The sequence below is a fragment of the Papaver somniferum genome, unplaced genomic scaffold (assembly GCF_003573695.1).
Source record: "Papaver somniferum cultivar HN1 unplaced genomic scaffold, ASM357369v1 unplaced-scaffold_10, whole genome shotgun sequence".
Taxonomy (NCBI): Eukaryota; Viridiplantae; Streptophyta; class Magnoliopsida; order Ranunculales; family Papaveraceae; genus Papaver; species Papaver somniferum.
The window spans coordinates 866317-886609 of NW_020618825.1; the positions used below are offsets into that span (position 1 = coordinate 866317).

The window sequence follows — 20293 nt, forward strand, 5'->3', positions numbered from 1 at the left end:
AACCATTATTTGCCCGAATCGGACTTGCCACGAAGAATTAATAGCCGAATGGGGAGTTCGGACCAATACATTGAAGACGTGTTAAGTAGTAAACTTGGTAAAATACCTTCAACAATCGATCATACCAGCACTAATGCACCATAACCCATCAGAACTCTGCAGTTAAGCTTACTACTACTAGTAGTAGTAGTACTAAGATGGGTGACCTCTTGGGAAGTCCTCGTTTTGATTGTCTTTTTTTATTTTATTTTGCAATTTTTTTAGCGGTTTTCCTTATGACTGCTAGCCGAATAGTTGGCGAAGGGATTACCCGAGATAAAGAATGGGTTTTTATGGCATGAAGCCTGGGAGGGCGCGCGCCCCAGGTTTTTGGAATTCACCAAAAAACGTGCATTTAATTGAATATTTTAATAGTTTTTTATTAAAATACTACCAAAATGAGGTTGTTAATCCAAATTAATTGCACGAAAGGATTCTCCCCGCCATAACGTTTCCAACGAACCATCATTTTCCCGAATCGGACTTGCTACGAAAAATTAATAGCCGAATGGGGAGTTCGGACCAATAAATTGGAGACGTATTAAGTAGTAAACTTGGTAAAATATCTTCGGCAATCGATCATACCAGCACTAATGCTCCAAAACCCATCAGAACTCTGCAGTGAAGTGTGCTTGGGCGTGAGTAGTACTAAGATGGGTGACCTCTTGGGAAGTCCTCGTCTTGATTGTCTTTTTTTATTTTTTTTGCCATTTTTTTAGCGGTTTTCCTTATGGCTGCGAGCTGACTAGTTAGCGAAGGGATTACCCGTGAGAAAGAATGGGTTTTTATGGCACGAAGCATGAGAGGGTGCGCGCCCCAGGTTTTTGGAATTCATCCAAAAACGTGCATTTAATTGAATATTTTAATAGTTTTTATTAAAATACTACCAAAACGAGGTTGTTAATCAAAAATAATTGCACGAAAGGATTCTCCTCGCCATAACGTTTCCAACGAACCATCATTAGCCCGAGTCGGACTTGCCACGAAGAATTAATAGCCGAATGGGGAGTTCGGACCAATACATTGGAGACGTGTTAAGTAGTAAACTTGGTAAAATACCTTCAGCAATCGATCATACCAGCACTAATGCACCAGAACCCATCAGAACTCTGCAGTTAAGCTTACTACTACTAGTAGTAGTAGTACTAAGATGGGTGACCTCTTGGGAAGTCCTCGTTTTGATTGCCTTTTTTTATTTTATTTTGCAATTTTTTAGCGGTTTTCCTTATGACTGCGAGCCGAATAGTTAGCGAAGGGATTACCCGAGAGAAAGAATGGGTTTTTATGGCATGAAGCCTGGGAGGGCGCGCGCCCCAGGTTTTTGGAATTCATCCAAAAACGTGCATTTAATTGAATATTTTAATAGTTTTTTATTAAAATACTACCAAAACGAGGTTGTTAATCCAAAATAATTGCACGAAAGGATTCTCCTCGCCGTAACGTTTCCAACGAACCATCCATTGCCTGAATCGGACTTGCCACGAAGAATTAATAGCCGAATGGGGAGTTCGGACCAATACATTGGAGACGTGTTAAGTAGTAAACTTGGTAAAATATCTTCAGCAATTGATCATACCATCACTAATGCACAAGAACCTATCAGAATTCTGCTGTTAAGCGTGCTTGGGCGAGAGTAGTACTAAGATGGGTGACCTCTTGGGAAGTCCTCGTGTTGATTGCCTTTTTTTTATTTTTTTTGCCATTTTTTTAGCGATTTTCCTTATGGATGCGAGCCGACTAGTTAGCGAAGGGATTACCCGAGAGAAAGAATGTGTTTTTATGGCACGAAGCCTGCCCGCCCCAGGTTTTTGGAATTCATCCATAAACGTGCATTTAATTGAATATTTTAATAGTTTTTTATTAAAATACTACCGAAACGAGGTTGTTAATCCAAACTAATTGCACGAAAGGATTCTCCTCGCAATATGTTTCCAACGAACCATCATTTGCCCGAATCGGACTTGCCACGAAGAATTAATAGCCGAATGGGGAGTTCGGACCAATACATTGGAGACGTGTTAAGTAGTAAACTTGGTAAAATACCTTCAACAATCGATCATACCAGCACTAATGCCCCAGAACCCATCAGAACTCTGCAGTTAGGCTTACTACTACAAGTAGTAGTAGTACTAAGATGGGTGACCTCTTGGGAAGTCCTCGTTTTGATTGCCTTTTTTTATTTTATTTTGCCATTTTTTTTAGCGGTTTTCATTACGACTGCGAGCCGAATAGTTAGCGAAGGGATTACCCGAGAGAAAGAATGGGTTTTTATGGCATGAATTCTGGGAGGGCGCGCGCCCCAGGTTTTTGGAATTCATCCAAAAACGTGCATTTAATTGAATATTTTAATAGTTTTTTATTAAAATACTACCAAAACGAGGTTGTTAATCCAAAATAATTGCACGAAAGGATTCTCCTCGCCATAACGTTTCCAACGAACCATCATTTGCCCGAATCAGACTTGCCACGAAGAATTAATAGCCGAATGTGAGTTCGGACCAATACATTGGAGACGTGTTAAGTAGTAAACTTGGTAAAATATCTTCGGTAATCGATCATACCAGCACTGATGCACCAGAATCCGTCAGAACTCTGCAGTGAAGCGTGCTTGGGCGAGAGTAGTACTAATATGGGTGACCTCTTGGGAAGTCCTCGTGTTGATTGCCGTTTTTTATTTTTTTGCCATTTTTTTAGCGGTTTTCCTTATGGCTTAACGAAGGTATTACCCGAGAGAAAGAATAGTTTTTATGGCACGAAGCCTGGGAGGGCGCGCGCCTCAGGTTTTTGGAATTCATCCAAAAACGTGCATTTAATTGAATATTTTAATAGTTTTTATTAAAATACTACCAAAACGAGGTTTTTAATCCAAAATAATTGCACGAAAGGATTCTCCTCGCCATAACGTTTCCAACGAACCATCCTTTGCCTGAATCGGACTTGCCACGAAGAATTAATAGCCGAATGGGGAGTTCGGACCAATACATTGGAGAAGTGTTAAGTAGTAAACTTGGTAAAATACCTTCAGCAATCGATCATACCATCACTACTGCACCAGAACCCATCAGAACTCTGCAGTTAAGCTTACTACTACTAGTACTAGTAGTACTAAGATGGGTGACCTCTAGGGAAGTCCTCGTTTTGATTGCCTTTTTTTATTTTATTTTGCCATTTTTTTAGCGGTTTTTCTTATGACTGCGAGCCGAATAGTTAGCGAAGGGATTACCCGAGAGAAAGAATGGGTTTTTATGGCAAGAAGCCTGGGAGGGCGCGCGCCCCAGGTTTTTGGAATTCATCCAAAAACGTGCATTTAATTGAATATTTTAATAGTTTTTTATTAAAATACTACCAAAACGAGGTTGTTAATCCAAAATAATTGCACGAAAGGATTCTCCTCGCCATAACGTTTCCAACGAACCATCCTTTGCCTGAATCGGACTTGCCACGAAGAATTAATAGCCGAATGGGGAGTTCGGACCAATACATTGGAGGTGTTAAGTAGTAAACTTGGTAAAATATCTTCAGAAGTTGATCATACCATCACTAATGCACCAGAACCCATCAGAACTCTGCAGTTAAGCGTGCTTGGGCGAGAGTACTACTAAGATGGGTGACCTCTTAGGAAGTCCTCGTGTTGAATGCGTTTTTTTTATTTTTTTTGCCATTTTTTTAGCGGTTTTCCTTATGGCTGCGAGCCGACTAGTTAGCGAAGGGATTACCTGAGAGAAAGAATATGTTTTTATGACACAAATCCTGGGAGGGCGCCCGCCCCAGGTTTTTGGAATTCATCCAAAAACGTGCATTTAATTGAATATTTTAATAGTTTTTTATTAAAATACTACAAAAACGAGGTCGTTAATCCAAAATAATTGCACGAAAGGATTCTCCTAGCCATAACGTTTCCAACGAACCATCCTTTGCCTGAATCGGACTTGCCACGAAGAATTAATAGCCGAATGGGGAGTTCGGACCAATACATTGGAGACGTGTTACGTAGTAAACTTGGTAAAATATCTTCAGCAATTGATCATACCATCACTAATGCACCAGAACCCATCAGAACTCTGCAGTGAAGCGTGCTTGGGCGAGAGTACTACTAAGATGGGTGACCTCTTAGGAAGTCCTCGTGTTGAATGCCTTTTTTTTATTTTTTTTGCCATTTTTTTAGCGGTTTTCCTTATGGCTGCGAGCCGACTTGTTAGCGAAGGGATTACCCGAGAGAAAGAATATGTTTTTATGGCACGAAGCCTGGGAGGGCGCTCTCCCCAGGTTTTTTGAATTCATCCAAAAACGTGCATTTAATTGAATATTTTAATAGTTTTTTATTAAAATACTACCAAAACGAGGTTGTTAATCCAAAATAATTGCACGAAAGGATTCTCCTCGCCATAATGTTTCCAACGAACCATCCTTTGCCTGAATCGGACTTGCCACGAAGAATTAATAGCCGAATGGGGAGTTCGGACCAATACATTGGAGACGTGTTAAGTAGTAAACTTGGTAAAATACCTTCAGCAATCGATCATACCATCACTAATGCACCAGAACCCATCAGAACTCTGCAGTTAAGCTTACTAGTACTAGTAGTCGTAGTACTAAGATGGGTGACCTCTTGGGAAGTCCTCGTTTTGATTGCCTTTTTTTATTTTATTTTGCCATTTTTTTAGCGGTTTTCCTTATGAATGCGAGCCGAATAGTTAGCGAAGGGATTACCCGAGAGAAAGAATGGGTTTTTATGGCAAGAAGCCTGGGAGGGCGCGCGCCCCAGGTTTTTGGAATTCATCCAAAAACGTGCATTTAATTGAATATTTTAATAGTTTTTATTAAAATACTACCAAAACGAGGTTGTTAATCCAAAATAATTGCACGAAAGGATTCTCCTCGCCATAACGTTTCCAACGAACCATCCTTTGCCTGAATCGGACTTGCCACGAAGAATAAATAGCCGAATGAGGAGTTCGGACCAATACATTGGAGGTGTTAAGTAGTAAACTTGGTAAAATATCTTCAGCAATTGATCATACCATCACTAATGCACCAGAACCCATCAGAACTCTGCAGTTAAGCGTGCTTGGGCGAGAGTACTACTAAGATGGGTGACCTCTTAGGAAGTCCTCGTGTTGAATGCCTTTTTTTTATTTTTTTTGCCATTTTTTTAGCGGTTTTCCTTATGGCTGCGAGCCGACTAGTTAGCGAAGGGATTACCCGAGAGAAAGAATATGTTTTTATGACACGAAGCCTGGGAGGGCGCCTGCCCCAGGTTTTTGGAATTCATCCAAAAACGTGCATTTAATTGAATATTTTAATAGTTTTTATTAAAATACTACCAAAACGAGGTTGTTAATCCAAAATAATTGCACGAAAGGATTCTCCTCGCCATAACGTTTCCAACGAACCATCCTTTGCCTGAATCGGACTTGCCACGAAGAATTAATTGCCGAATGGGGAGTTCGGACCAATACATTGGAGACGTGTTACGTAGTAAACTTGGTAAAATATCTTCAGCAATTGATCATACCATCACTAATGCATCAGAACCCATCAGAACTCTGCAGTTAAGCGTGCTTGGGAGAGAGTACTACTAAGATGGGTGACCTCTTAGGAAGTCCTCGTGTTGAATGCCTTTTTTTTATTTTTTTTGCCATTTTTTTAGCGGTTTTCCTTATGGCTGCGAGCCGACTAGTTAGCGAAGGGATTACCCGAGAGAAAGAATATGTTTTTATGACACGAAGCCTGGGAGGGCGCCTGCCCCAGGTTTTTGGAATTCATCCAAAAACGTGCATTTAATTGAATATTTTAATAGTTTTTATTAAAATACTACCAAAACGAGGTTGTTAATCCAAAATAATTGCACGAAAGGATTCTCCTCGCCATAACGTTTCCAATGAACCATCCTTTGCCTGAATCGGACTTGCCACGAAGAATTAATAGCCGAATGGGGAGTTCGGACCAATACATTGGAGACGTGTTACGTAGTAAACTTGGTAAAATATCTTCAGCAATTGATCATACCATCACTAATGCACCAGAACCCATCAGAACTCTGCAGTTAAGCGTGCTTGGGAGAGAGTACTACTAAGATGGGTGACCTCTTAGGAAGTCCTCGTGTTGAATGCCTTTTTTTTATTTTTTTTGCCATTTTTTTAGTGGTTTTCCTTATGGCTGCGAGCCGACTTGTTAGCGAAGGGATTACCCGTGAGAAAGAATATGTTTTTATTGCACGAAGCCTGGGAGGGCGCCCGCCCCAGGTTTTTGGAATTCATCCAAAAACGTGCATTTAATTGAATATTTTAATAGTTTTTTATTAAAATACTACCAAAACGAGGTTGTTAATCCAAAATAATTGCACGAAAGGATTCTCCTCGCCATAATGTTTCCAACGAACCATCCTTTGCCTGAATCAGACTTGCCACGAAGAATTAATAGCCGAATGGGGAGTTCGGACCAATACATTGGAGACGTGTTAAGTAGTAAACTTGGTAAAATACCTTCAGCAATCGATCATACCATCACTAATGCACCAGAACCCATCAGAACTCTGCAGTTAAGCTTACTACTACTAATAGTCGTAGTACTAAGATGGGTGACCTCTTGGGAAGTCCTCGTTTTGATTGCCTTTTTTTATTTTTTTTTGCCATTTTTTTAGCGGTTTTCCTTAGTCTGCGAGCCGAATAGTTAGCGAAGGGATTACCCGAGAGAAAGAATGGGTTTTTATGGCAAGAAGCCTGGGAGGGCGCGTGCCCCAGGTTTTTGGAATTCATCCAAAAACGTGCATTTAATTGAATATTTTAATACTTTTTATTATAATACTACCAAAACGAGGTTGTTAATCCAAAATAATTGCACGAAAGGATTCTCCTCGCCATAACGTTTCCAACGAACCATCCTTTGCCTGAATCGGACTTGCCACGAAGAATTAATAGCCGAATGAGGAGTTCGGACCAATACATTGGAGGTGTTAAGTAGTAAACTTGGGAAAATATCTTCAGCAATTGATCATACCATCACTAATGCACCAGAACCCATCAGAACTTTGCAGTTAAGCGTGCTTGGGCGAGAGTACTACTAAGATGGGTGACCTCTTAGGAAGTCCTCGTGTTGAATGCCTTTTTTTTATTTTTTTTGCCATTTTTTTAGCGGTTTTCCTTATGGCTGCGAGCCGACTAGTTAGCGAAGGGATTACCCGAGAGAAAGAATATGTTTTTATGACACGAAGCCTGGGAAGGCGCCCGCCCCAGGTTTTTGGAATTCATCCAAAAACGTGCATTTAATTGAATATTTTAATAGTTTTTTATTAAAATACTACCAAAACGAGGTTGTTAATCCAAAATAATTGCACGAAAGGATTCTTCTCGCCATAACGTTTCCAACGAACCATCCTTTGCCTGAATCGGACTTGCCACGAAGAATTAATAGCCGAATGGGGAGTTCGGACCAATACATTGGAGACGTGTTACGTAGTAAACTTGGTAAAATATCTTCAGCAATTGATCATACCATCACTAATGCACCAGAACTCATCAGAACTCTGCAGTTAAGCGTGCTTGGGAGAGAGTACTACTAAGATGGGTGACCTCTTAGGAATTCCTCGTGTTGAATGCCTTTTTTTTATTTTTTTTGCCATTTTTTTAGCGGTTTTCCTTATGGCTGCGAGCCGACTTGTTAGCGAATGGATTACCCGAGAGAAAGAATATGTTTTTATGGCACGAAGCCTGGGAGGGCGCCCGCCCCAGGTTTTTGGAATTCATCCAAAAACGTGCATTTAATTGAATATTTTAATAGTTTTTTATTAAAATACTACCAAAACGAGGTTGTTAATCCAAAATAATTGCACGAAAGGATTCTCCTCGCCATAATGTTTCCAACGAACCATCCTTTGCCTGAATCAGACTTGCCACGAAGAATTAATAGCCGAATGGGGAGTTCGGACCAATACATTGGAGACGTGTTAAGTAGTAAACTTGGTAAAATACCTTCAGCAATCGATCATACCATCACTAATGCACCAGAACCCATCAGAACTCTGCAGTTAAGCTTACTACTACTAATAGTCGTAGTACTAAGATGGGTGACCTCTTGGGAAGTCCTCGTTTTGATTGCCTTTTTTTATTTTTTTTGCCATTTTTTTAGCGGTTTTCCTTATGTCTGCGAGCCGAATAGTTAGCGAAGGGATTACCCGAGAGAAAGAATGGGTTTTTATGGCAAGAAGCCTGGGAGGGCGCGTGCCCCAGGTTTTTGGAATTCATCCAAAAACGTGCATTTAATTGAATATTTTAATAGTTTTTATTATAATACTACCAAAACGAGGTTGTTAATCCAAAATAATTGCACGAAAGGATTCTCCTCACCATAACGTTTCCAACGAACCATCCTTTGCCTGAATCGGACTTGCCACGAAGAATTAATAGCCGAATGGGGATATCGGACCAATACATTGGAGACGTGTTAAGTAGTAAACTTGGTAAAATATCTTCATCAATTGATCATACCATCACTAATGCACCAGAACCCATCATAACTCTGCAGTTAAGCGTGCTTGGGCGAGAGTACTACTAAGATGGGTGACCTCTTAGGAAGTCCTCTTGTTGAATGCCTTTTTTTTTATTTTTTTTGCCATTTTTTTAGCGGTTTTCCTTATGGCTTCGAGCCGACTAGTTAGCGAAGTGATTACCCGAGAGAAAGAATATGTTTTTATGGCACGAAGCCTGGGAGGGCGCCCGCCCCAGGTTTTTGGAATTCATCCAAAAACGTGCATTTAATTGAATATTTTAATAGTTTTTTTATTAAAATACTACCAAAACGAGGTTGTTAATCCAAAATAATTGCACGAAAGGATTCTCCTCGCCATATGTTTCCAACGAACCATCATTTGCCCGAATCGGACTTGCCACGAAGAATTAATAGCCGAATGGGGAGTTCGGACCAATACATTGGAGACGTGTTAAGTAGTAAACTTGGTAAAATATCTTCGGCAATCGATCATACCATCACTAATGCACCAGAACCCATCAGAACCCTGCAGTGAAGCGTGCTTGGGCGTGAGTAGTACTAAGATGGGTGACCTCTTGGGAAGTCCTCGTGTTGATTTTCTTTTTTTTCTTTTTTTTGCCATTTTTTTAGCGGTTTTCCTTATGGCTGCGAGCCGAATAGTTAGCGAAGGGATTACCCGAGAGAAAAAATGGGTTTTTATGGCATGAAGCACGGGAGGGCGCGCGCCCCAGGTTTTTGGAATTCATCCAAAAACGTGCATTTAATTGAATATTTTAATAGTTTTTTATTAAAATACTACCAAAACGAGGTTTTTAATCCAAAATAATTGCATGAAAGGATTCTCCTCTCCATAACGTTTCCAACGAACCATCATTTGCCCGAATCGGACTTGCTACGAAAAATTAATAGCCGAATGGGGAGTTCGGACCAATACATTGGAGACGTGTTAAGTAGTAAACTTGGTAAAATATCTTTGGCAATCGATCATACCAGCACTAATGCACCAGAACCCATCATAACTCTGCAGTGAAGCGTGCTTGGGTGTGAGTAGTACTAAGATGGGTGACCTCTTGGGGAGTCCTCGTGTTGATTGTCTTTTTTTATATTTTTTGCCATTTTTTTAACGGTTTTCCTTATGGCTGCGAGCTGACTAGTTAGAGAAGGGATTACCCGAGAGAAAGAATGGGTTTTTATGGCACGAAGCATGGGAGGGTGCGCGCCCCAGGTTTTTGGAATTCATCCAAAAACGTTCATTTAATTGAATATTTTAATAGTTTTTATTAAAATACTACCAAAACGAGGTTGTTAATCAAAAATAATTGCACGAAAGGATTCTCCTCGCCATAACGTTTCCAACGAACCATTATTTGCCCGAATCGGACTTGCCACGAAGAATTAATAGCCGAATGGGGAGTTCGGACCAATACATTGAAGACGTGTTAAGTAGTAAACTTGGTAAAATACCTTCAACAATCGATCATACCAGCACTAATGCACCATAACCCATCAGAACTCTGCAGTTAAGCTTACTACTACTAGTAGTAGTAGTACTAAGATGGGTGACCTCTTGGGAAGTCCTCGTTTTGATTGTCTTTTTTTATTTTATTTTGCAATTTTTTTAGCGGTTTTCCTTATGACTGCTAGCCGAATAGTTGGCGAAGGGATTACCCGAGATAAAGAATGGGTTTTTATGGCATGAAGCCTGGGAGGGCGCGCGCCCCAGGTTTTTGGAATTCACCAAAAAACGTGCATTTAATTGAATATTTTAATAGTTTTTTATTAAAATACTACCAAAATGAGGTTGTTAATCCAAATTAATTGCACGAAAGGATTCTCCCCGCCATAACGTTTCCAACGAACCATCATTTTCCCGAATCGGACTTGCTACGAAAAATTAATAGCCGAATGGGGAGTTCGGACCAATAAATTGGAGACGTATTAAGTAGTAAACTTGGTAAAATATCTTCGGCAATCGATCATACCAGCACTAATGCTCCAAAACCCATCAGAACTCTGCAGTGAAGTGTGCTTGGGCGTGAGTAGTACTAAGATGGGTGACCTCTTGGGAAGTCCTCGTCTTGATTGTCTTTTTTTATTTTTTTTGCCATTTTTTTAGCGGTTTTCCTTATGGCTGCGAGCTGACTAGTTAGCGAAGGGATTACCCGTGAGAAAGAATGGGTTTTTATGGCACGAAGCATGAGAGGGTGCGCGCCCCAGGTTTTTGGAATTCATCCAAAAACGTGCATTTAATTGAATATTTTAATAGTTTTTATTAAAATACTACCAAAACGAGGTTGTTAATCAAAAATAATTGCACGAAAGGATTCTCCTCGCCATAACGTTTCCAACGAACCATCATTAGCCCGAGTCGGACTTGCCACGAAGAATTAATAGCCGAATGGGGAGTTCGGACCAATACATTGGAGACGTGTTAAGTAGTAAACTTGGTAAAATACCTTCAGCAATCGATCATACCAGCACTAATGCACCAGAACCCATCAGAACTCTGCAGTTAAGCTTACTACTACTAGTAGTAGTAGTACTAAGATGGGTGACCTCTTGGGAAGTCCTCGTTTTGATTGCCTTTTTTTATTTTATTTTGCAATTTTTTAGCGGTTTTCCTTATGACTGCGAGCCGAATAGTTAGCGAAGGGATTACCCGAGAGAAAGAATGGGTTTTTATGGCATGAAGCCTGGGAGGGCGCGCGCCCCAGGTTTTTGGAATTCATCCAAAAACGTGCATTTAATTGAATATTTTAATAGTTTTTTATTAAAATACTACCAAAACGAGGTTGTTAATCCAAAATAATTGCACGAAAGGATTCTCCTCGCCGTAACGTTTCCAACGAACCATCCATTGCCTGAATCAGACTTGCCACGAAGAATTAATAGCCGAATGGGGAGTTCGGACCAATACATTGGAGACGTGTTAAGTAGTAAACTTGGTAAAATATCTTCAGCAATTGATCATACCATCACTAATGCACAAGAACCTATCAGAATTCTGCTGTTAAGCGTGCTTGGGCGAGAGTAGTACTAAGATGGGTGACCTCTTGGGAAGTCCTCGTGTTGATTGCCTTTTTTTTATTTTTTTTGCCATTTTTTTAGCGATTTTCCTTATGGATGCGAGCCGACTAGTTAGCGAAGGGATTACCCGAGAGAAAGAATGTGTTTTTATGGCACGAAGCCTGCCCGCCCCAGGTTTTTGGAATTCATCCATAAACGTGCATTTAATTGAATATTTTAATAGTTTTTTATTAAAATACTACCGAAACGAGGTTGTTAATCCAAACTAATTGCACGAAAGGATTCTCCTCGCAATATGTTTCCAACGAACCATCATTTGCCCGAATCGGACTTGCCACGAAGAATTAATAGCCGAATGGGGAGTTCGGACCAATACATTGGAGACGTGTTAAGTAGTAAACTTGGTAAAATACCTTCAACAATCGATCATACCAGCACTAATGCCCCAGAACCCATCAGAACTCTGCAGTTAGGCTTACTACTACAAGTAGTAGTAGTACTAAGATGGGTGACCTCTTGGGAAGTCCTCGTTTTGATTGCCTTTTTTTATTTTATTTTGCCATTTTTTTTAGCGGTTTTCCTTACGACTGCGAGCCGAATAGTTAGCGAAGGGATTACCCGAGAGAAAGAATGGGTTTTTATGGCATGAATTCTGGGAGGGCGCGCGCCCCAGGTTTTTGGAATTCATCCAAAAACGTGCATTTAATTGAATATTTTAATAGTTTTTTATTAAAATACTACCAAAACGAGGTTGTTAATCCAAAATAATTGCACGAAAGGATTCTCCTCGCCATAACGTTTCCAACGAACCATCATTTGCCCGAATCAGACTTGCCACGAAGAATTAATAGCCGAATGGGGAGTTCGGACCAATACATTGGAGACGTGTTAAGTAGTAAACTTGGTAAAATATCTTCGGTAATCGATCATACCAGCACTGATGCACCAGAATCCGTCAGAACTCTGCAGTGAAGCGTGCTTGGGCGAGAGTAGTACTAATATGGGTGACCTCTTGGGAAGTCCTCGTGTTGATTGCCGTTTTTTATTTTTTTGCCATTTTTTTAGCGGTTTTCCTTATGGCTTAACGAAGGTATTACCCGAGAGAAAGAATAGTTTTTATGGCACGAAGCCTGGGAGGGCGCGCGCCTCAGGTTTTTGGAATTCATCCAAAAACGTGCATTTAATTGAATATTTTAATAGTTTTTATTAAAATACTACCAAAACGAGGTTTTTAATCCAAAATAATTGCACGAAAGGATTCTCCTCGCCATAACGTTTCCAACGAACCATCCTTTGCCTGAATCGGACTTGCCACGAAGAATTAATAGCCGAATGGGGAGTTCGGACCAATACATTGGAGACGTGTTAAGTAGTAAACTTGGTAAAATATCTTCGGCAATCGATCATACCATCACTAATGCACCAGAACCCATCAGAACCCTGCAGTGAAGCGTGCTTGGGCGTGAGTAGTACTAAGATGGGTGACCTCTTGGGAAGTCCTCATGTTGATTTTCTTTTTTTTCTTTTTTTTGCCATTTTTTTAGCGGTTTTCCTTATGGCTGCGAGCCGAATAGTTAGCGAAGGGATTACCCGAGAGAAAAAATGGGTTTTTATGGCATGAAGCACGGGAGGGCGCGCGCCCCAGGTTTTTGGAATTCATCCAAAAACGTGCATTTAATTGAATATTTTAATAGTTTTTTATTAAAATACTACCAAAACGAGGTTTTTAATCCAAAATAATTGCATGAAAGGATTCTCCTCTCCATAACGTTTCCAACGAACCATCATTTGCCCGAATCGGACTTGCTACGAAAAATTAATAGCCGAATGGGGAGTTCGGACCAATACATTGGAGACGTGTTAAGTAGTAAACTTGGTAAAATATCTTTGGCAATCGATCATACCAGCACTAATGCACCAGAACCCATCATAACTCTGCAGTGAAGCGTGCTTGGGTGTGAGTAGTACTAAGATGGGTGACCTCTTGGGGAGTCCTCGTGTTGATTGTCTTTTTTTATATTTTTTGCCATTTTTTTAGCGGTTTTCCTTATGGCTGCGAGCTGACTAGTTAGCGAAGGGATTACCCGAGAGAAAGAATGGGTTTTTATGGCACGAAGCATGGGAGGGTGCGCGCCCCAGGTTTTTGGAATTCATCCAAAAACGTTCATTTAATTGAATATTTTAATAGTTTTTATTAAAATACTACCAAAACGAGGTTGTTAATCAAAAATAATTGCACGAAAGGATTCTCCTCGCCATAACGTTTCCAACGAACCATTATTTGCCCGAATCGGACTTGCCACGAAGAATTAATAGCCGAATGGGGAGTTCGGACCAATACATTGAAGACGTGTTAAGTAGTAAACTTGGTAAAATACCTTCAACAATCGATCATACCAGCACTAATGCACCATAACCCATCAGAACTCTGCAGTTAAGCTTACTACTACTAGTAGTAGTAGTACTAAGATGGGTGACCTCTTGGGAAGTCCTCGTTTTGATTGTCTTTTTTTATTTTATTTTGCAATTTTTTTAGCGGTTTTCCTTATGACTGCTAGCCGAATAGTTGGCGAAGGGATTACCCGAGATAAAGAATGGGTTTTTATGGCATGAAGCCTGGGAGGGCGCGCGCCCCAGGTTTTTGGAATTCACCAAAAAACGTGCATTTAATTGAATATTTTAATAGTTTTTTATTAAAATACTACCAAAATGAGGTTGTTAATCCAAATTAATTGCACGAAAGGATTCTCCCCGCCATAACGTTTCCAACGAACCATCATTTTCCCGAATCGGACTTGCTACGAAAAATTAATAGCCGAATGGGGAGTTCGGACCAATAAATTGGAGACGTATTAAGTAGTAAACTTGGTAAAATATCTTCGGCAATCGATCATACCAGCACTAATGCTCCAAAACCCATCAGAACTCTGCAGTGAAGTGTGCTTGGGCGTGAGTAGTACTAAGATGGGTGACCTCTTGGGAAGTCCTCGTCTTGATTGTCTTCTTTTATTTTTTTTGCCATTTTTTTAGCGGTTTTCCTTATGGCTGCGAGCTGACTAGTTAGCGAAGGGATTACCCGTGAGAAAGAATGGGTTTTTATGGCACGAAGCATGAGAGGGTGCGCGCCCCAGGTTTTTGGAATTCATCCAAAAACGTGCATTTAATTGAATATTTTAATAGTTTTTATTAAAATACTACCAAAACGAGGTTGTTAATCAAAAATAATTGCACGAAAGGATTCTCCTCGCCATAACGTTTCCAACGAACCATCATTAGCCCGAGTCGGACTTGCCACGAAGAATTAATAGCCGAATGGGGAGTTCGGACCAATACATTGGAGACGTGTTAAGTAGTAAACTTGGTAAAATACCTTCAGCAATCGATCATACCAGCACTAATGCACCAGAACCCATCAGAACTCTGCAGTTAAGCTTACTACTACTAGTAGTAGTAGTACTAAGATGGGTGACCTCTTGGGAAGTCCTCGTTTTGATTGCCTTTTTTTATTTTATTTTGCAATTTTTTAGCGGTTTTCCTTATGACTGCGAGCCGAATAGTTAGCGAAGGGATTACCCGAGAGAAAGAATGGGTTTTTATGGCATGAAGCCTGGGAGGGCGCGCGCCCCAGGTTTTTGGAATTCATCCAAAAACGTGCATTTAATTGAATATTTTAATAGTTTTTTATTAAAATACTACCAAAACGAGGTTGTTAATCCAAAATAATTGCACGAAAGGATTCTCCTCGCCGTAACGTTTCCAACGAACCATCCATTGCCTGAATCAGACTTGCCACGAAGAATTAATAGCCGAATGGGGAGTTCGGACCAATACATTGGAGACGTGTTAAGTAGTAAACTTGGTAAAATATCTTCAGCAATTGATCATACCATCACTAATGCACAAGAACCTATCAGAATTCTGCTGTTAAGCGTGCTTGGGCGAGAGTAGTACTAAGATGGGTGACCTCTTGGGAAGTCCTCGTGTTGATTGCCTTTTTTTTATTTTTTTTGCCATTTTTTTAGCGATTTTCCTTATGGATGCGAGCCGACTAGTTAGCGAAGGGATTACCCGAGAGAAAGAATGTGTTTTTATGGCACGAAGCCTGCCCGCCCCAGGTTTTTGGAATTCATCCATAAACGTGCATTTAATTGAATATTTTAATAGTTTTTTATTAAAATACTACCGAAACGAGGTTGTTAATCCAAACTAATTGCACGAAAGGATTCTCCTCGCAATATGTTTCCAACGAACCATCATTTGCCCGAATCGGACTTGCCACGAAGAATTAATAGCCGAATGGGGAGTTCGGACCAATACATTGGAGACGTGTTAAGTAGTAAACTTGGTAAAATACCTTCAACAATCGATCATACCAGCACTAATGCCCCAGAACCCATCAGAACTCTGCAGTTAGGCTTACTACTACAAGTAGTAGTAGTACTAAGATGGGTGACCTCTTGGGAAGTCCTCGTTTTGATTGCCTTTTTTTATTTTATTTTGCCATTTTTTTTAGCGGTTTTCCTTACGACTGCGAGCCGAATAGTTAGCGAAGGGATTACCCGAGAGAAAGAATGGGTTTTTATGGCATGAATTCTGGGAGGGCGCGCGCCCCAGGTTTTTGGAATTCATCCAAAAACGTGCATTTAATTGAATATTTTAATAGTTTTTTATTAAAATACTACCAAAACGAGGTTGTTAATCCAAAATAATTGCACGAAAGGATTCTCCTCGCCATAACGTTTCCAACGAACCATCATTTGCCCGAATCAGACTTGCCACGAAGAATTAATAGCCGAATGGGGAGTTCGGACCAATACATTGGAGACGTGTTAAGTAGTAAACTTGGTAAAATATCTTCGGTAATCGATCATACCAGCACTGATGCACCAGAATCCGTCAGAACTCTGCAGTGAAGCGTGCTTGGGCGAGAGTAGTACTAATATGGGTGACCTCTTGGGAAGTCCTCGTGTTGATTGCCGTTTTTTATTTTTTTGCCATTTTTTTAGCGGTTTTCCTTATGGCTTAACGAAGGTATTACCCGAGAGAAAGAATAGTTTTTATGGCACGAAGCCTGGGAGGGCGCGCGCCTCAGGTTTTTGGAATTCATCCAAAAACGTGCATTTAATTGAATATTTTAATAGTTTTTATTAAAATACTACCAAAACGAGGTTTTTAATCCAAAATAATTGCACGAAAGGATTCTCCTCGCCATAACGTTTCCAACGAACCATCCTTTGCCTGAATCGGACTTGCCACGAAGAATTAATAGCCGAATGGGGAGTTCGGACCAATACATTGGAGACGTGTTAAGTAGTAAACTTGGTAAAATATCTTCGGCAATCGATCATACCATCACTAATGCACCAGAACCCATCAGAACCCTGCAGTGAAGCGTGCTTGGGCGTGAGTAGTACTAAGATGGGTGACCTCTTGGGAAGTCCTCATGTTGATTTTCTTTTTTTTCTTTTTTTTGCCATTTTTTTAGCGGTTTTCCTTATGGCTGCGAGCCGAATAGTTAGCGAAGGGATTACCCGAGAGAAAAAATGGGTTTTTATGGCATGAAGCACGGGAGGGCGCGCGCCCCAGGTTTTTGGAATTCATCCAAAAACGTGCATTTAATTGAATATTTTAATAGTTTTTTATTAAAATACTACCAAAACGAGGTTTTTAATCCAAAATAATTGCATGAAAGGATTCTCCTCTCCATAACGTTTCCAACGAACCATCATTTGCCCGAATCGGACTTGCTACGAAAAATTAATAGCCGAATGGGGAGTTCGGACCAATACATTGGAGACGTGTTAAGTAGTAAACTTGGTAAAATATCTTTGGCAATCGATCATACCAGCACTAATGCACCAGAACCCATCATAACTCTGCAGTGAAGCGTGCTTGGGTGTGAGTAGTACTAAGATGGGTGACCTCTTGGGGAGTCCTCGTGTTGATTGTCTTTTTTTATATTTTTTGCCATTTTTTTAACGGTTTTCCTTATGGCTGCGAGCTGACTAGTTAGAGAAGGGATTACCCGAGAGAAAGAATGGGTTTTTATGGCACGAAGCATGGGAGGGTGCGCGCCCCAGGTTTTTGGAATTCATCCAAAAACGTTCATTTAATTGAATATTTTAATAGTTTTTATTAAAATACTACCAAAACGAGGTTGTTAATCAAAAATAATTGCACGAAAGGATTCTCCTCGCCATAACGTTTCCAACGAACCATTATTTGCCCGAATCGGACTTGCCACGAAGAATTAATAGCCGAATGGGGAGTTCGGACCAATACATTGAAGACGTGTTAAGTAGTAAACTTGGTAAAATACCTTCAACAATCGATCATACCAGCACTAATGCACCATAACCCATCAGAACTCTGCAGTTAAGCTTACTACTACTAGTAGTAGTAGTACTAAGATGGGTGACCTCTTGGGAAGTCCTCGTTTTGATTGTCTTTTTTTATTTTATTTTGCAATTTTTTTAGCGGTTTTCCTTATGACTGCTAGCCGAATAGTTGGCGAAGGGATTACCCGAGATAAAGAATGGGTTTTTATGGCATGAAGCCTGGGAGGGCGCGCGCCCCAGGTTTTTGGAATTCACCAAAAAACGTGCATTTAATTGAATATTTTAATAGTTTTTTATTAAAATACTACCAAAATGAGGTTGTTAATCCAAATTAATTGCACGAAAGGATTCTCCCCGCCATAACGTTTCCAACGAACCATCATTTTCCCGAATCGGACTTGCTACGAAAAATTAATAGCCGAATGGGGAGTTCGGACCAATAAATTGGAGACGTATTAAGTAGTAAACTTGGTAAAATATCTTCGGCAATCGATCATACCAGCACTAATGCTCCAAAACCCATCAGAACTCTGCAGTGAAGTGTGCTTGGGCGTGAGTAGTACTAAGATGGGTGACCTCTTGGGAAGTCCTCGTCTTGATTGTCTTTTTTTATTTTTTTTGCCATTTTTTTAGCGGTTTTCCTTATGGCTGCGAGCTGACTAGTTAGCGAAGGGATTACCCGTGAGAAAGAATGGGTTTTTATGGCACGAAGCATGAGAGGGTGCGCGCCCCAGGTTTTTGGAATTCATCCAAAAACGTGCATTTAATTGAATATTTTAATAGTTTTTATTAAAATACTACCAAAACGAGGTTGTTAATCAAAAATAATTGCACGAAAGGATTCTCCTCGCCATAACGTTTCCAACGAACCATCATTAGCCCGAGTCGGACTTGCCACGAAGAATTAATAGCCGAATGGGGAGTTCGGACCAATACATTGGAGACGTGTTAAGTAGTAAACTTGGTAAAATACCTTCAGCAATCGATCATACCAGCACTAATGCACCAGAACCCATCAGAACTCTGCAGTTAAGCTTACTACTACTAGTAGTAGTAGTACTAAGATGGGTGACCTCTTGGGAAGTCCTCGTTTTGATTGCCTTTTTTTATTTTATTTTGCAATTTTTTAGCGGTTTTCCTTATGACTGCGAGCCGAATAGTTAGCGAAGGGATTACCCGAGAGAAAGAATGGGTTTTTATGGCATGAAGCCTGGGAGGGCGCGCGCCCCAGGTTTTTGGAATTCATCCAAAAACGTGCATTTAATTGAATATTTTAATAGTTTTTTATTAAAATACTACCAAAACGAGGTTGTTAATCCAAAATAATTGCACGAAAGGATTCTCCTCGCCGTAACGTTTCCAACGAACCATCCATTGCCTGAATCAGACTTGCCACGAAGAATTAATAGCCGAATGGGGAGTTCGGACCAATACATTGGAGACGTGTTAAGTAGTAAACTTGGTAAAATATCTTCAGCAATTGATCATACCATCACTAATGCACAAGAACCTATCAGAATTCTGCTGTTAAGCGTGCTTGGGCGAGAGTAGTACTAAGATGGGTGACCTCTTGGGAAGTCCTCGTGTTGATTGCCTTTTTTTTATTTTTTTTGCCATTTTTTTAGCGATTTTCCTTATGGATGCGAGCCGACTAGTTAGCGAAGGGATTACCCGAGAGAAAGAATGTGTTTTTATGGCACGAAGCCTGCCCGCCCCAGGTTTTTGGAATTCATCCATAAACGTGCATTTAATTGAATATTTTAATAGTTTTTTATTAAAATACTACCGAAACGAGGTTGTTAATCCAAACTAATTGCACGAAAGGATTCTCCTCGCAATATGTTTCCAACGAACCATCATTTGCCCGAATCGGACTTGCCACGAAGAATTAATAGCCGAATGGGGAGTTCGGACCAATACATTGGAGACGTGTTAAGTAGTAAACTTGGTAAAATACCTTCAACAATCGATCATACCAGCACTAATGCCCCAGAACCCATCAGAACTCTGCAGTTAGGCTTACTACTACAAGTAGTAGTAGTACTAAGATGGGTGACCTCTTGGGAAGTCCTCGTTTTGATTGCCTTTTTTTATTTTATTTTGCCATTTTTTTTAGCGGTTTTCCTTACGACTGCGAGCCGAATAGTTAGCGAAGGGATTACCCGAGAGAAAGAATGGGTTTTTATGGCATGAATTCTGGGAGGGCGCGCGCCCCAGGTTTTTGGAATTCATCCAAAAACGTGCATTTAATTGAATATTTTAATAGTTTTTTATTAAAATACTACCAAAACGAGGTTGTTAATCCAAAATAATTGCACGAAAGGATTCTCCTCGCCATAACGTTTCCAACGAACCATCATTTGCCCGAATCAGACTTGCCACGAAGAATTAATAGCCGAATG

General features: G+C 40.3%; 14 non-coding genes and 16 pseudogenes across 14 annotated transcripts; all 30 read left to right on the forward strand.

Moving 5' to 3' along the window:
* Positions 1-610: 610 nt before the first annotated feature.
* Positions 611-729, forward strand: LOC113327186. The gene has a single exon (XR_003348847.1). It is a non-coding gene; the product is annotated as a 5S ribosomal RNA (ribosomal RNA).
* Positions 730-1103: 374 nt separating this feature from the next.
* LOC113327426 lies at positions 1104-1226 on the forward strand (annotated as a pseudogene).
* A 375-nt stretch (positions 1227-1601) lies between these two features.
* Positions 1602-1720, forward strand: LOC113327299 (annotated as a pseudogene).
* An 866-nt stretch (positions 1721-2586) lies between these two features.
* Positions 2587-2705, forward strand: LOC113327058. Its single transcript, XR_003348718.1, has one exon. It is a non-coding gene; the product is annotated as a 5S ribosomal RNA (ribosomal RNA).
* An 855-nt stretch (positions 2706-3560) lies between these two features.
* Positions 3561-3679, forward strand: LOC113327267 (annotated as a pseudogene).
* A 376-nt stretch (positions 3680-4055) lies between these two features.
* LOC113327203 lies at positions 4056-4174 on the forward strand. The gene has a single exon (XR_003348865.1). It is a non-coding gene; the product is annotated as a 5S ribosomal RNA (ribosomal RNA).
* A 376-nt stretch (positions 4175-4550) lies between these two features.
* On the forward strand, positions 4551-4673 carry LOC113327433 (annotated as a pseudogene).
* Positions 4674-5046: 373 nt separating this feature from the next.
* On the forward strand, positions 5047-5165 carry LOC113327150. Its single transcript, XR_003348812.1, has one exon. It is a non-coding gene; the product is annotated as a 5S ribosomal RNA (ribosomal RNA).
* Positions 5166-5540: 375 nt separating this feature from the next.
* LOC113327337 lies at positions 5541-5659 on the forward strand (annotated as a pseudogene).
* A 375-nt stretch (positions 5660-6034) lies between these two features.
* On the forward strand, positions 6035-6153 carry LOC113327273 (annotated as a pseudogene).
* An 871-nt stretch (positions 6154-7024) lies between these two features.
* Positions 7025-7143, forward strand: LOC113327232. Its single transcript, XR_003348896.1, has one exon. It is a non-coding gene; the product is annotated as a 5S ribosomal RNA (ribosomal RNA).
* Positions 7144-7519: 376 nt separating this feature from the next.
* On the forward strand, positions 7520-7638 carry LOC113327319 (annotated as a pseudogene).
* Positions 7639-8511: 873 nt separating this feature from the next.
* On the forward strand, positions 8512-8630 carry LOC113327379 (annotated as a pseudogene).
* Positions 8631-9007: 377 nt separating this feature from the next.
* On the forward strand, positions 9008-9126 carry LOC113327207. The gene has a single exon (XR_003348870.1). It is a non-coding gene; the product is annotated as a 5S ribosomal RNA (ribosomal RNA).
* Positions 9127-9502: 376 nt separating this feature from the next.
* Positions 9503-9621, forward strand: LOC113327248. Its single transcript, XR_003348911.1, has one exon. It is a non-coding gene; the product is annotated as a 5S ribosomal RNA (ribosomal RNA).
* Positions 9622-10494: 873 nt separating this feature from the next.
* On the forward strand, positions 10495-10613 carry LOC113327187. Its single transcript, XR_003348848.1, has one exon. It is a non-coding gene; the product is annotated as a 5S ribosomal RNA (ribosomal RNA).
* Positions 10614-10987: 374 nt separating this feature from the next.
* On the forward strand, positions 10988-11110 carry LOC113327427 (annotated as a pseudogene).
* A 375-nt stretch (positions 11111-11485) lies between these two features.
* LOC113327301 lies at positions 11486-11604 on the forward strand (annotated as a pseudogene).
* Positions 11605-12471: 867 nt separating this feature from the next.
* On the forward strand, positions 12472-12590 carry LOC113327059. Its single transcript, XR_003348719.1, has one exon. It is a non-coding gene; the product is annotated as a 5S ribosomal RNA (ribosomal RNA).
* Positions 12591-12948: 358 nt separating this feature from the next.
* Positions 12949-13067, forward strand: LOC113327308 (annotated as a pseudogene).
* Positions 13068-13443: 376 nt separating this feature from the next.
* LOC113327249 lies at positions 13444-13562 on the forward strand. The gene has a single exon (XR_003348912.1). It is a non-coding gene; the product is annotated as a 5S ribosomal RNA (ribosomal RNA).
* An 873-nt stretch (positions 13563-14435) lies between these two features.
* On the forward strand, positions 14436-14554 carry LOC113327188. Its single transcript, XR_003348849.1, has one exon. It is a non-coding gene; the product is annotated as a 5S ribosomal RNA (ribosomal RNA).
* Positions 14555-14928: 374 nt separating this feature from the next.
* LOC113327429 lies at positions 14929-15051 on the forward strand (annotated as a pseudogene).
* A 375-nt stretch (positions 15052-15426) lies between these two features.
* LOC113327302 lies at positions 15427-15545 on the forward strand (annotated as a pseudogene).
* Positions 15546-16412: 867 nt separating this feature from the next.
* On the forward strand, positions 16413-16531 carry LOC113327060. The gene has a single exon (XR_003348720.1). It is a non-coding gene; the product is annotated as a 5S ribosomal RNA (ribosomal RNA).
* Positions 16532-16889: 358 nt separating this feature from the next.
* Positions 16890-17008, forward strand: LOC113327309 (annotated as a pseudogene).
* Positions 17009-17384: 376 nt separating this feature from the next.
* On the forward strand, positions 17385-17503 carry LOC113327250. Its single transcript, XR_003348913.1, has one exon. It is a non-coding gene; the product is annotated as a 5S ribosomal RNA (ribosomal RNA).
* An 873-nt stretch (positions 17504-18376) lies between these two features.
* On the forward strand, positions 18377-18495 carry LOC113327190. The gene has a single exon (XR_003348850.1). It is a non-coding gene; the product is annotated as a 5S ribosomal RNA (ribosomal RNA).
* A 374-nt stretch (positions 18496-18869) lies between these two features.
* On the forward strand, positions 18870-18992 carry LOC113327431 (annotated as a pseudogene).
* A 375-nt stretch (positions 18993-19367) lies between these two features.
* On the forward strand, positions 19368-19486 carry LOC113327303 (annotated as a pseudogene).
* The last annotated feature ends 807 nt before the right edge of the window (positions 19487-20293 follow it).